General features: G+C 34.9%; 1 pseudogene; it reads left to right on the top strand.

Moving 5' to 3' along the window:
* Positions 1-916, top strand: part of LOC120860658 — a 95,197-nt pseudogene extending 94,281 nt beyond the window's left edge.
* Positions 917-12,209: the final 11,293 nt, after the last annotated feature.

Below are 12,209 nucleotides of genomic sequence, written 5' to 3'. Positions count from 1 at the left end.
ATATATTTAAAGAGGTTATAAAAGTCCTGGTGATTCTCTCCCTGAACCAACAGCCTGACTCCAGAGTGGAGCCAGCGAAGCAGAGAAAAAGCCCAGAGAAGTCGAATCTCGGCAACAATCTCTCGGTTAACACATAAAGAAAATAACCTAATTACTGGAAAGTGGGGAAAAGAAAATAAAAAAAGTATGGAAGGGTAGAGAAGCATTAAATGTGAACACACACATTTGTCTTCGCTATGGAACAAGAAATCAGCCCAGATCCTGAGGGTAGCCATAAAAAGCAGAGACTGGCTGTTTGTACAACATGTGTGGATGAATGAGAAGCAGCCAAGAAACAGGAAAAAGACTAATTTTAATTACCAGAAAAGCTGCAAAATAGAGAACACAGAGCTAGTGGCAGGAAGGCTTCCAGCTACAGACTGCAAGACACACTGAACTCGCCTCGCCAATTAGAGCCGTCAGACCCCATCAGGGGATTAAGTGAGCAGGAGAAACAGGCTCCGTGAGGGTGAGGGTGGACTCATCATCACGAGAGAGGCGGCCGCCGGCCGGCAGCAGGGGCTGCCTGAGGCTCGCTCCCAGTTCCAGAGACCCACAGGCAGAAACAGCCAACAGTGGGTGGGAATGCCGTCTGATTACAGACAGGCGCTAACCCCGCCATCTATGGAAATAGGTTGCTAAAGACATGTAGCGTAATTTAATCAACAATTGCATCCAACGAAGGGAGAGAATTCGAGAAAGACTCAGGAAAAGTGAGAGAATTCGAGAAGGACTCAGGAAAAGTAGGAGGGGGGACTGGCTGAACAATGGCACTAAAGCTGCCACACTGTGGATTTACTACCTGTGTTGTTTCCGATTACATCCATCGGGAAAGGAAAAATTCCGAATTCCGAAAGGAAAGGGGGCTGCTGTCTGAGACTAAACCCACTCGGTCTTCAGTTTATTTCGAAGTGAGCCGGGGACGGCGGGGAATCAGGGAGACACAAACACAAGAGCGTCTAAGAGCCCAGAGATAAAACTCACAAGTGTAGAAACAAAGAGAAGCGCTTCCCAGGCAGGACCTGAGGGGATTCTCCGAAGTGGGAAAGTCCACTCAGGAGCCCGCCTCAGGGAAGGCAGCAGCCGGTGCCGCCTCGCGAGGGAAAGGCGCCTGGGCTCGGAGAACCCAGGGAGAAGGGATAAGGCCGGCGGCCGGCGCGAGGCGCAGGAACTCAGCTTAGGGGCCCCAAGCGCTCCGCCGCGGCCGCGCTGGAATCTCTGACTGAAATTCGCGCAGGTTGCGGCGGGGTCCGGAGTTGGGCCGCGGGGGAAATAGCGGCTAGCGAGTGAGACGCTGAGACCCAGAGAAATCTCTTCCAGGGGCGAGGGGACCTGCTCGCCAGGGGACGCGCCGACTGAAGCCGGCGGCGAGAGACGCGGGCGGCGGCAGCGCGGGGGGCGGGGCAGGCGCGGGCCGCGCGGGGCCGCACAGCCAGTCAGAGGCGCCGCGCGCGAGCCGCGCGGACGCATTGGCCGCGACGCCCGGGCTCCGGACGCGCCTGCTGGGGGAGGCGCCGCTCTGGCCCCCCGATTTAACCAACTACCGAGCGGGGGAGCGTGTCGGCCAGGAGGCGGCCGCCGAAGTGCCGTGGGAGCGCCGCGCGGGAAGGATGCGTTACCTGCGTCCCCTCCTCAGGGAGCGGCCGGGCGAGCTGAGGGATTCTCTGTGAAGGACTCGAAACTCCGCAGTTGGTCTCCTGCCACAGGCTGGGGTGCACCTGAGCCTGGGCTCTTGTCTGAGCTGTGCCGACGGGCAGGAGGATGGCAGACGGGAATTGAGAGGCGCGGAGGAAGGACGGAGGAGCCTGGCGTCTCCTTGGTAAGTGGCTGACATTCCTTCGCTGGTGACTGCTGTCTGCGATTGTGCACTTGGCTTCCCAGGCGCTGACAGTTTGTGACACGCTCGCTTCTGCAAAGCCATCCTTTCTTGCCGTGTTGCCAGAATTTAAAAACTGTCACATAAAGCTGCTCTTCCTCCCGCCCCCACCCCCCAACCTTCTTCTTCTTCTTTGAAGTCAAACGTGCTCTTTTTCTCTGCTGGGGTTTTAGGTCAGAAAAGTTGAAGCAACGCTAAACATAATGTATTTGTGTACCTCGTAATGTCATTCAGAATGCGAGTAAACAGTTCCTGCAACTGAACTGGAAGGTGACAGATGTCAGGAGAGGGTAGGAAATTGTCTGCAAGAGAAACTAAATGTTCAGAAAATAGGCTGTCGTTCTCAGGTACTGAATGTGTGTCTTCTGACTGAGCATTGTGTTTGTGAGAATAGAGCCTAGATCACTGGACATCTGGCAGTGCGATAACTTGTTAAAATTCAATAGAGATGCTCTGTAAGTGGAGTTCTACAAAGTTTGAGAGACTGAACAAACAAGTATCTTGCATTATGCTAAGGTGTTTTCCAGTGTTGTGTAGGAAGGTGATAAATTTTTTTAAATGAATATAAAAATATGCTCAGACATATACTCAAAACTCCTTACTGAGTTTTTTATTGAAAAAATTGGAGAGAACATTAATTTGCATATATATGAACATAAAAAACAGTAAGTTAAGAATAACACTGACAACCTCAAAAATTTTCAGTTTCTAAATTAACCTTATTTTGAAAATACAAGAATTCACTAAATGTTTGAGAATTATTTTATTTTTAAATTTCTTAACTTCTGTCATGAAAACTATAATCAATGTGGTAATGAAAGCACAGGTTTGGAAGAAAAAGAAAACCTTTTAACTGTTTGTGAATTGCCTCAACCTGTGTTCAGTTCGTCTGCTTTTTCTGTTAATTTAAAAGATAAAGTCATTTCAATATGGCATACTTCTATTTTGATTCTCTATTTTAACTGGAAATATGATGAAAGAAATAAATGTTCATTAGAATACTAGCATTGAAAACTGCACACAAATAGTGGGTCAGATTTTAAAATCAATAGAGGTATTTTTATGTACTGATGAACTATAACAAGACTGCAGAAATAACAGGACTATCACAGCAAACTTAAAGAGTTCATCATGATTAATATTGTGACTCTAAACATAAAAGAATTAGTAATGATTAGGTCATTATTTTTTTCAAAGTACCTGTAATGAATTTTAAGGCACTCACAAATGTTTCTTTACATATTTTCATACTTCATATTCAGATTATTATAAGTTTCCTGTGGAGTAGTATATTGAATCTCATACTTGACAGGTATATGTTCCTTTGATTCAAGTGGAAAAAACAATATAACTATGTAACAATATATCACATGAAACAAATGAATAAAAAAGTAAAAGATGTTACTAAGACCATCTAAGTTAGTGAAAAAAACAAAGCCAAAAATTCAGTTACAAAAAGGAAATGAGATATAAAAAATAAAATAGAATTTGAAAGGTAACTGGAGTGTGGTGAGATGGTATTAAAGTGTATTTGAAAATAGAAAATCAATAAAATGTTTGTTACAATATAAGTGCCAATGTTTTGTGCAAAGATTGGTGGCATTTTAAAATTGTTCTTATTTAAAATATCTGAAAACTAAAAAATGAGGAAGAAAAGCAAGTCATTTTTAAGTTCTCTTTGATTCCATACACAGCTGCATAGATAGTTTGAGTTCTCAAAGTTTAGAGAAAAGAACATGACCTCAATAGATGAACTGAATGCCAGATTTTGCTTGTAAGTTGTGAGGCACAAGCATAGGAGGATGCATTTGAAAATAGATCTGAGAAGCTACAGTTGTGTGATTTTTAAATGAATTCCTAAAATACCTTAGTGTTTCCCAAAGTGAGTAATACTTCAAACATTAGGTGGTCTGAAATCTTTAGTTAGTTAGGAAGATAAGCTAAAATCACACCTTGAATGTAGACATGGGCTATGTTTATTTGAAAAATAATTGAAGCTAGTTTCTTGTGAATGTTTAATCTTATGTGTCCAGTTAAGTGACACTATTAAAAATGGACGAAGTCTGGTTAATATATAATTCTTTATATATCTTTTTTATTTAACAGTTTAGGAAATCTTCACTACCTCCAGGGAACAGGTTGGAGTGTGGTTTAATATCAAAACTGACTTAGTGATCAGGACCAGAGGGTGTCAGTAAAGGGTAGAGGGCTCTCTAGATGGAGAAAGTAAGAGCTTATGGTGCTAGTCAAGTCATTTTGGGAGTTTGTCTTTTAGCTTCAACAGAAAGGTATACTTTTATGAAATTTAAAAAAAAAAAAGATGAAAACTTGTCTGGATGACTGTTCTAGGTTAAAGTTGTTTAACTATATTTAAAGTTCCTTTGGTTAAGATGAAGTTATAGAGGAACTTACTATTCTGTAACCATTAAAAACTAATTTAGGAATTTGTTGAGACCAAGATACTTAAAATATAGTGAGATGCCAATTCCACCCTTCCACACCTATTTTGCTTACCTGTAGTCCTTGAATTGCCTCTTTTTAAATATGCTTAAAACAGTTTTTTAACTAAGAGGTTGGAAATTTATTTGTCTTAATTTAAATAGACTTGTATATTTATATTATTTGATATTTCAAAATTCCAAGTTCAAGACCTCAGATTTATTCATCTATTTCTTATTTCTAAAGATACAAACATTAAGTGGGAGAGGTTTATTTCTGACAAGATATTTTAAATTAGTGTTACAAGGTTGTGCTTATATGCTACATGAACTTCTTAGCACTTTATAGCAGGAAAGAGGCTGGTCGGAAGCTCAAAGTGGTGGGATCTTTGTGAGGTCCATTTTCTGAGTATTTGTGATCAATAACTCTATTCAGAGACTGGTGCATTTTAAAAAGAAATGAAGTATACAAAAACTCTGTAACACTTAAGATTTAGGGTTAATAACTATTATGAACAATGTCTCATATCTCTACTGAGACCCTTTCAAGTAATTGTTTCTGTTTTATATTTTTTAATATTCAAAGTAACGTTAGAAAGTTTCTGAAAAATAGAATGCTATCAGTTAATATTCCTCTTTGATATTTTTACAGTTTTTTAAGTTAATTATTTTCATGAAAATGAATAAAACAAATTTGGTAGTATTGCACTGATATGAGGAATTTTAAAATGGCTTTATTATATATTTGCTTTTTAGAAAGATATTAAATTCTTTTATTTATTAATCAGTTGGTGGTTAAATTAAAATTATATCCTATGAACTTGATGTAAGACTATGTATTTAACTTCACTTGATTTTTATTTATTATAAATCTGTGTATATGGTAAATGTTGAACATTTTCATCCTTATCAACCCCTTACGTGAAATAGTCTTTAATTTCATATTCCGGGGTATTGCATATTATAGTTTTGACTTACAGACTTCTTAACTTTAAATGTTTCAGTGGAATCATCAGCTCATAAGACTTACTGAAACTGAAAATGTTAGTTGCTCAGTTGTGTCCAACTCTTTGCAACCCCATGAGCTGTAGTCTGCCATGTCCCTCTGTGCATGGGATTTCCCAGGCAAGAATATTGGAGCCGGTCAAAAAATGGAAGCTCTTCTTTTCTTTAGTACAGGGAAGTGGAACTCTAGAAATAGGCCATAAGGTAATTCTGAAAAATAATGAAAATTCTGTTCTTTTGGGGTAATAGAAAAAAAATCAATGAATCCACCATTTCTTAATCTAATATAAGAGTATGGTGTGAGCAACTTTAAAAAGTATGGTCATGTTATTTTACCATGTATTTCTTGACCTGGAGTTTCTTGTGATCACTGTCATTTCTAAATAGTTCCGAAAATGTTTTATTGGATGGATTTGAAAACATAGGTACAAAACTGATTTTTATTCTGGTCTTCTCAGTGGTCACTGATTAACTTGCTTCCCTGTGGATACCACTTTTTATTTTTAACAAGTGGACTTCTCTTAAAAAGATCTTAATAGGACTTGTACATTTTCTCTTTATTCCACTCATAGTTCCAAATATTTCTTATACTCACTTGTATAGACCAAAAAAGTTAAAATCTTGAAAGAAAACAACATATTAACATATTGTACTAATGTATGTTTATAAGCTTTCCCACAGGCATACCTTTACAGTTTGTATCTTTATTAAAATATGAACCTGCCTATGGTTAAAATGACTAATTTGAATGTTATGCAAAATTTAAGAAACTATACATCAGGCAAGGAAGAACTAGAAAGTATTTCATTCATCTGATTAATCAAAAACTCCTGTTTGTGACTATTGACTGGAAAAGTGTAATTATATGAATAAACACTTTATGATGGGGAATAAGAATCTGCTTGCTCCTTATCATCCTTATAACTGTTAAATGCTCAAGAAGGAGATCACCTCATTTTCTGTTATGATCCAGTAAAGTAACTATAGCATATGGAGTTCAGGAAGAGAAATTTTGCTGATCACTTAGGTGATAAAAGATAGACTGAAAGTCTCTTTCTCTTGATAGTCATAATATTGGCAGAAATATTCATCATGAGGCTAAAAAAATTAAGGGGTTCTTATTGAGAGAGTTTTCATAATATGGTAATTATAGTTATAATGTCTAGAGTCAAAAACATATTTTTAATGTGTTTTCACAGATATTTCACTAGTTGCAGTAGTTTGTGTTTAGTCAGTAAGTAGCAGAGAAATGGTACATTTATTTGGTGAAAAATTTACTTTTGAGTGTATGAGGTTTCATCTTTATTTTCTCAGATATTTAATTTCATATTTATAAGTATTAAAGAACAAATTTTTCTGAAACTAAACCAAAGGTAACAAAGAGTTTAATTTTAAATTTACTAGGTTTTCCCATTTCATTTCTCTTTATATAAGAACTTACTTTTAAATAACACAATATTTGATAAGTTACTCTTATACTTTCAGAATAATAAGAAATTCCTGGTGATTAAGATGACTGTTACTTGGAAAATACAGATTGGAGTGGAAATATAAAAAATAATTATAGTTTTCTAGAAATAAATTTTTATTTAATTGGCATTTATAATCATTAAATGTAAAATTGTTTCCTTGGCATGTAAATAATGTTAAGTGCCCCTCCCCAATATTTCTGAAACCTTAGAAAAATGTCATATTTAATCTTAGTTAGATTTTGGCTTTGTCTTATTTTTTTATTTTGAAACTTATCTCTTTATATTCTTCTCTAAAAGATATAAACAAAGTTAATCTAGTCTCTTATGTTTAAAAATTAATAAAACTCTTTGTTAGTGATGATTATTTTTGTCAGTTTTGAGTATATATAATGATAAATTTATAAGTTACCTCTTTTGTAATAGAATTGATACTTGTACTTCGTAACTTGACATTCTTCCTGTTTCAGTGCCATTATTCAAATAGCAGTGTGTGGAACTACTGATGGAGAGTTCTTAAGGCTAAAATAAGCTTCACATTAAATATAAGCATACATCTCATGAGTTATTGTTAATGAATAATGAGAACATTTAGAAAAAGGTGAAAAAATAATACTACTTAGTGTTGATTCTTTGTCCACCTGATGTGAAGAGCCAACTCATTGGAAAAGATCCTGATACAGGGAAAGATTGAAGGCAAAAGGACAAGGAGGCAGAGGATGAGATGATTTGATAGAATGACCAACTCATTAGACATGAATTTGAGCAAAGTCTGGGAGATAGTGAAGGACAGGTGATCATGGTGTGCTGCAGTCCATGGGGTCACAAAGAGTTGGATATGACTTAGCAACTGAACAACAACAGTGAAAGTGTTAGGAGCAGCCTTACAGAGCTAGTATTTTATTTAACATAAAGAGTAGTAGAGATTTACAAAGAGATGAAGTTATATGTTTAGCATTACATTTGATGGAAAAATGGGAGGTCTCTTAAATATATAAATCAGAACTTTTTATAGTTTATACCTTTGTTTTTTTGCTGTGAAAATCTTATTTTGGTTTCTACTCAAATCAAAACTAGGATATATGTAATATTCTTTTGCCATTGATTATCTGTAAAACTGTTTTACAGTTTTTAAGACAAGAAAATTAAAAATCCAGTTATATTAACTCAGAGAAAAGAGCTACGCCCATACTCTTTTAACCAAAGGCTGAATGTCTAGACAATTTAATTGCTAGCTGTGAACTTTTTCACAGTGAACTTAGTGTGCACTCAACAGCTGAATCAAATGGGAGACGATTTTTGACAGTTTCAGTTAAGAAACCTGGGAACCCAAGGAGGAAAATAATTGTAGTTGTTTTTATCTACAGTATATTTAGAAAGAATTTTCCATTTCTTTTGTTAATATTTTTTTCTCTGTATTGGCAATTGTTTTCTTCAGTAATTCATGTTTAGAGATACACTAAATGAAATAGAAAATCAATGAAAAATGTGAGGAGGGAATATTCCTGTGACTTGACAAGTTTGGATAAAATTTAAATTATGGGCTCCCTTAGGACAGTAACAATTTTAGCATTTAATAAAATGTAAAACAGAAAGTGAGAGAAAAGTTTTTTTAGAAATAGGCAGTATTTTTCAATTCAAATATCAACTTTTATGTAAATTCTAGTTTTACTGTTACAGTAATAAAGGAATTAAACAGAGCAATTTTGAACCTATAATAGTATTTAGTTATCATTGTTTCTGAACCAAAGTTCCTCTGTGCTTAATTTTAAAAACATGATGTAAATTATTTTAGAATGAATATATGCTAAAATTTTTCTTCTGTAGAGCTCAACGTGCTAAACTGTAAAATTAGCACAGTGCAACTCAGTGGAAAAGCAGTTATATATTGCTGGGTTCCTGCTATAATAATAGTTTTACAGATGTCTTCTCTCAAGCTTTTCTTTGTCTAATTAAGACAATAATTTTTTTTGTGTGTCCATGTGGGGTGATTTCATATTTTAAGACTCTCTTTTTCTTTAAATACTGAGTATTTGAAGGCAATAAAATACATGTACAAAGATGAGGTAAAAGATTGGTTGAAATGATTGATGGCTTATCTGAGATTTGTTCTACTCTATGCATACAACCAAACATTGCGAAAAACTCTAGTAGAAAATATAAAATATATTGTCAAACTTCAAAGTATAAATGATCCTTAATATTCTTTGAATTTTTACTTTCTTTAGATATTTACTCACCTACAACTTAACTGTGAAATTTTCGGAGAAGAGTAACTTTAATATGAAATATTGAGATTTAAGTTAAATGATCCAGAATTGATTTTATGAAAATTTACTATTATAAGTATGTTTGAAAACCTATGACTATGTATGTTTGTTTTTTATTCCTTAATGTGGTCTTGGTGGTTTATACTTCAGTGATTAAAATTAAATAAAAGTAGTTCTTTTCACATTTAAATTAATTTTTACATTATTTCCCTCACTCAAATGGTCCCTAGTGGGCAGTTGTTGTCAAGTAAGAATGTAAAAGGAAATAAGTAGCTCATGGGCTGGTGGAAGAAATAAGCACATAGGGTGAATACAGTTCAGTGTGAAATGTGCATTTAAGAGTTATATACAGCTGAGATACAGATTTTCAGTATTTCTCCTTTTGGAAATGGCTGTTAGTTTACTCCTACTGTGACTTTCTGGCATACACTGTTTCATGCTAGCGTTGGTTCTCTAATTGCCGCATTTACTTCCTAGTGCCTAAGTTATTCTGAAGCACCTTTGGTTTCAAGATTCACCTAACCACTTTAAATGAACGTTATATTTTTCTACATCTCATTATAGTGCTAACTTTAGTATCTTACAACCATCTAGTCTCTAATGATATAGACGGATTTGTGGTGAATGTGGTTTAGATGCTGTGAACAAATGCAGTTCTTATTATGTTGTTATAAAAAAGCCTGATTTCTTTCAGTTATTAAGTATGGACTATTTATGGTAGTGGTGTTGGCAATAGTCATTTTGCAGAGATGGATTAACTGTGAGGCTGTGAAGCTTTGCTTACACAGTCCCTACTAGATAGTAGTAGTAATAGTAGTAACAGAAGCAGGTGGTAAATGCTATTTTGATAATTATAGTACTATATCTAATAAAAAGAGGCAGTATGCATTAAGGGATTTGGTGTTTGAATTTTAGGATTCAGTCTTGGCTCTACAATTTATTAGCTGTGTAATTTTAGAAAAATAACAACCTTTATTTATGTGCAACATCAGAATAGTAAAATGTCATGCAGTTGTGATAATACAAAAGAAAAAGATCGACTTTTCAGTGACAAAAAAATGACATGTTAGAAACATCAAAAGCATAAACCTGGGAAGAAATTTTGATTTTACGCCAGTCCCTTTTAACATATAAGCTGTTAATTATCCGTGTACCAAAATATTCTGTCCTTGTGTGAGGCACAATGCTATTTTACCTGTGGACAGCTACACTGACATGTGTAGACCAAAATCCTTTAAAGGTTATTCTGTTTGTCTTCTTTTTCATTTGAATAATTTACTTCAGTAGACAGTTCTTAAAAAATTAGTGTTTATAGTACCACTACTTTTGGAGATCTGAAGGAAGTGAAATTTTGATCCCTGATAGTGGAGACATGGAAAATAATCAGTCAGAACACAATAAGAAACTTAAGAAAATGTACGAGTAAACATAATTATTGAGCTATTGCTCACACATTTCTCAGTACCTTGGAGAAATAGAAATGGTCATTGTGGGGATGGATTTAACTGACTTCCCAGGTAAAACAAGAAACACTGGGACTTGAAGGAAGTTTCAGTTAGGGATTGACAAAGTCTTTTTCAGTTGGTGAGAAGAGAGGTAGAGATTATGTGGATATTTAGAAGGAAGTAGAAAGATTACTTAATGTATAGACAATTCTTTGTAATGCAAAATGTTAATATATGTCAAATGAGGAAATATAAAGGATTCCAGGAGACAATTGCAGAATTGGAATTTTGTTCAAAAGCAAGATGTTAACAGTTCATTTTAAGGTTAGATGGTATTTAAGATGAAGTTAGCCCCAGTTTTTCAACTTGTTGTTAGTTGGTCAGGTCACTTCCTCAGTTTTTTAATATTTACTCTCTCAAGCAAAAAAATTAAAATCAATTAAAGTAAAGGACTTTTTATCTTCAAGTTTTGATCAGTTGTGATTCAGAGGCTGTGTGTGATGTGAAGTTTTGATGAAGAGGAAAATTGAAACAGAACTGTAGTTGTGGACAGCTGAGTTTAGGATAGAGTCCACCAAATAGAGATACTAAGAAGAGGTATCATGTTCCTGGCATATGGGGAGGCCATGGAAAGAATATGGACTTGTTACACCCATGCTTGTTCCTGGCTCAGCAGCTTCTTTTGGTTTCCCTGAATAAAACAATAACCTTTCTGAGCTTTCAGTTCTTTTCCTATTGAAGGATGATGTCAACTACTACTAACTTTTTTTTTTTCTTTTTAAGGAAGGCAATGAGACTGTAGATTCAGAAGGCAAAATCATATTCTTCACATCTGTAGGTCTAGTTGCTTACAAAAATCTCATTTTATGCTTAGGTTCAAGAAATATTTAAAGGCAGAAAAATCATTTGAATTTTGTATAAATATACATGGGTACAATTATTCTAGTTTTCCAAATATGAGGAAAATCATTTAATTTGTAGACACAGCCTTGTAAATTTGCTCATAGGTGCTTTCTTTTCATTTTCTTAATTTTACTTGCACATATTTAAAGAGATGATTTCGTTCTTAATTGTCTTTTTATTTGCTTAAAAACGTAGTTGTTATCAAAAAAATAAGTCTTTAATGTCCCTTTACAAAATTATTTAGAACATAGGATCTATTTTGGTAGAAGGGGGAGATGTTTCAAATACTGTTTTTGAATCTCATGTGACATAAAATGGTATAAAGTATATTCATTTGAAAATAAGTTCCTTCAATTATTTTCTTCTTCTATTTTTATTACATTCTTGTTAATTAGAAAATTTATGAGTGGCTTATGCTGTAATCATTAAATGATAATTTACTGCTAATTCATTAAAGCAAATATATATGTGTTTCTTTTAAACTGTGAATTGTCATTTAATAGTAAAAATAAAAAGACTTCATTTTGCAAACATTTTACAGGTATATTTTTATAAAGTAATATTTGGTATATTGCTTTTATTGTCTTGGCTACTATGACAAGAAGTTATTATCAGCATATTTATGATCAGGAGGGAGGAGGGTTCAGGATGGGGAACATGTGTATACCTGTGGCGGATTCATGTTGATGTATGGCAAAACCAATACAATATTGTAAAGTAATTAACCTCCAATTAAAATAAATAAATTTATATTAAATAATATA

Source organism: Oryx dammah, unplaced genomic scaffold, assembly GCF_014754425.2.
Source record: "Oryx dammah isolate SB20612 unplaced genomic scaffold, SCBI_Odam_1.1 HiC_scaffold_11151, whole genome shotgun sequence".
Classification (NCBI taxonomy): domain Eukaryota; kingdom Metazoa; phylum Chordata; class Mammalia; order Artiodactyla; family Bovidae; genus Oryx; species Oryx dammah.
The sequence above is the reverse complement of the archived record's forward strand: the minus strand, read 5'-3'. Positions and strand labels throughout refer to the sequence as shown.